The sequence below is a fragment of the Pygoscelis adeliae genome, unplaced genomic scaffold (assembly GCF_000699105.1).
Source record: "Pygoscelis adeliae isolate BGI_AS28 unplaced genomic scaffold, ASM69910v1 Scaffold172, whole genome shotgun sequence".
NCBI lineage: Eukaryota > Metazoa > Chordata > Aves > Sphenisciformes > Spheniscidae > Pygoscelis > Pygoscelis adeliae.
Window position 1 is genome coordinate 7,336,120 of NW_008824338.1, and position 3,534 is coordinate 7,339,653.

The 3,534-nt window shown below is 43.5% G+C and overlaps 1 protein-coding gene across 1 annotated transcript in view; it reads right to left on the reverse strand.

The window, feature by feature from the left end:
- TULP4 (tubby like protein 4) overlaps window positions 1-3,534 on the reverse strand; it is a 126,774-nt gene that overhangs the window by 10,518 nt on the left and 112,722 nt on the right. The gene's annotated exons all lie outside the window — the stretch shown is intronic.

The window sequence follows — 3,534 nt, forward strand, 5'->3', positions numbered from 1 at the left end:
AGGTGTTCAGCCATCTCCAGGAAAGCAGGGCTCCATCATGTGTAAGTTAATTGGGAACACCAACGCCATCACTCCAAACGTCCCCCCTTCCTTCCTCTTCCCCCAGCTTTATATGCTGAGCATGACTTCATATGTGTGGAATGTCCCTTTGGTCAGTTGGGGTCATCTGTCCCAGCTGTGTCCCCTCCCAACTTCTTGTGCACCCCCAGCTTACTCGCTGGTGGGGTGGTGTGAGGAGCAGAGAAGACCTTGACTCTGAGTAAGCACTGCTCAGCAGTAATTAAAACATCCCTGTGTTATCACCACTGTTTCCGGCACAAACCCAAAACATGGCCTCATACTAGCTTCTATGAAGAAAATTAACCCTATCCCAGCCAAAATCAGCACAGCTTGTCCAAGCCACGAGCAACCAGTTTCTCCAGGAGAATGCTGTGGGAAATGGTGTCAAACGCTTTACTAAAGTCTAGGTAGACAACATCCACAGCCTTTCCCTCATCCACTAAGCAGGTCACCTCATCATAGAAGGAGATCAGGTTAGTCAAGCAGGACCTGCCTTTCATAAACCCATGCTGACTGGGCCTGATCACCTGGTTGCCCTGTACGTGCCGCTTGATGGCACTCAAGATGATCTGCTCCATAACCTTCCCCGGCACCGAGGTCAGACTGACAGACCTGTAGTTCCCCGGATCCTCCTTCTGGCACCCGCTGCCCCGTGGGGGGACGTGCGCCCCAGCCTTCTCTGCCCCAGGGGCCCCTCGCATGCGACAGTGGTGGTGGGGCCTGTGCTGTGGGGCTGCCCCAGCCCCAGGCTCAGAGGTGCAAGGGGCCACGAGGCTGTGCTGACTGCAGCAGTTAGGCAAGTGGTTGGGTAACAGGCACTAAAATAGGGAATTTTCCTGAAGCAGTGTTTCACGTATTTTTGGGTTTTCTTCAGCACTTGTGGAAGACATGCGGGCTGCTAAAAAATGTTTAACAGGAAAATTTCATGGCAGCGTTGACACAAAATTCAGAAATTGTGGGGAAATTGTTTTTTAAAGCTAGTTAGAAAAAAAAAACCACTGCATGTCTTTTCTACTTTGTCATTCCACTTTACCTTTGACTTTTTAAACTACCTGCTATCTTTATGTACTTGCTTAAGCACTCTGCTGCATTCGGATGGACTGCTATGAGATCCCCAAATCAATGGATCAGACCTTAGTTTGAACAAGTAAGCCAGCCTGTCTCCACTGATTCCCGCTGTAACAGCTGGTGGTCGGCTTTAAAGTAACTTCTTGGGAGTGATGCTTCAGAGGTAAAGTTCAGAGCTCGCTTTCAGTCTGCACTATGATTGCCACGGACTTTCACAAAGCAAGGAGTTGACCTGATGGGTCTGAACTACCATTCACTTATCAGCCAATTTTAACTACTCCTACTCAAATCAATAAAAGTTTTGCTGAATCAGGACTCACTAGTTTTCAGGGAAGTTTTTTGATAATAAATACATCAACAAACAACAGAAAGGAAAATCCACTCACAGACCTGTGGCTGCTGCCAGGTCTTCTTTGCCCCTAGTCCTAGGACCACTAACATGGCCTCCTGGCTTCCTCTAGGGCTGCTGCTACCTGATGGTTAGGCACAAAAAAGTCCCCATTGGCCCAGGCTGACTCCCTCTAGAGCCAGTCAGGTGTCACTGTGCCATGCTGAACTGAGCTTCAGGAGGAAGATGAAATGATGCTCCTCAAGCCTGCCTTGATCTGACAGCAGTTATGAGTTTTGACTTGGATGTTTGTTGTCATAAAAAAAAAAAAAAGTGGAGGAAAAGAAAAAGAAGGCATTGTAGAGTATCTAGTATAATGTCCTCAGACTCAATGAGCTTAGCAAAACTGGAGAATACAGACAACAGTTGGGAAAAGGGAAGTATTATTATATCTTGAGTACAGTGGGTGACAAAGCAACCAGTAACACAAAAAGAAGAAAGATGAAACAAAGAGAGGAATACGATGGAATGAAATACAGACAAAACTTATAAAAGTTCTTGAAAGAAGATTTGTAAGGAAAGATGCGAGGAAACAGATGAGAAGCCAGATGGGAAATGTAAGGGGAAGATGTGAGGAAATAGATGGGAAGCCAAAAAGATTCAAGAAGTGGGTACTGTAGTCAGGGCAACTTCAGTATCAATGTTTGGACAGGCTGCAATCAGAAACGTGAAAAGAAGCAAATGTGTATAGGAAAAGTTTCCCACACGTGGTGGTGGTGAACAAGGGACAGTGAGGCAAGAAGCAATTCTTATAATTTTAAGCAGAAGTATGGAGCTTGCTCAATTGCTTGCAATCCCTTTTTCAAAAAGTGGTGAGAGTGATTCCAACAGGAACTACCACTGAAAAGCTGGAGTGTGGCAGGGAAATGAGGACACTGGAACTAAGTACAGGTGCAGATGTCAAGATAAGAAGGAACAAAATGTAATAATGAGGAGGAACAGTAAATACTATATTAAAACTCTCAAGAATCTTGCAGATTCTTTATTAGTCTTCCTGTAAAAAAAAAAAAACATGGAAAATGATAAGCAAGTTGCATCAGCAAGTTTTTGGGAGGAAAAGAGACTAGAGTAATATCCAGGATCCTAGAATCATATCCAGGATAATTTAAGTGTGCCAAATTCTGTGGAGACCTCTGATTTGCAAGACCAGATCAGGCAAGAGATCCATTAGTCAGGACTCGTCCAGCCGCTGCACAGGTCCTAATTAATTTCTAATTAAAATTCCAGTCATCTACCTATGCCCTATAATTATATTTTCGATAGCATTAGGCTTCTATCAGCATCAATCACGAATGTGGTAGGTGTACAGATAGGTCTGTGGCTATGCTGACAGATTTTTATGGTAGTTCTGTTTGTTCCTTTAGAAGAAGACCGACAGCTAAACTTAACTGACCCTAAGGCAGCGTGGTTCTGTGCTTGGCTGGCAGGCCATGCTTTCATCCTGATGCCTGCAGGTTAGCAATTTATCCGCCAGAGCTTGAGGTTTAATTATTAGCTTGGCTTGAGCAACCAGAATGTTGCTGTCATGGGTATTAACTGCCTTATCAAACAAAATCTCATTCGTTGCGGTGTTGCTTAATATCCCAAAGTATTTAAATCCAATGCTTTTTTTCATTTCTCCAATGGTTTTCAATTGATTTGCTTGCATAATTTGCAAGTTAAATCAATTCACTGTCCATTTGCCTTGCCAAATCTTTACTGACTACATTAAAAAACACCTGTCCCAAGAGCACCTCACTACTAACATTCCACTGCCCAAGACCAGCTTTCTACTATGTTTTTTTTAATCTATCATCTAATCATTATTTACACTGCAGTATTTTTTCCCATTTCCTTTATATGCAGGCTTTAAGAAAGGATATCCCCAAAAATGTTTTTGAAGATTTAAGTAGCCTCCATTTGCTAATCAGAAATGAATTTTCAGAAGAAACTAGAAAGAAAGAAGTGGACAAGAAGAGGAAGGCTGTTATGGAGGACAGTATGATTCCTGTACTGGCCTTCTCAAAGCACTCTAACTA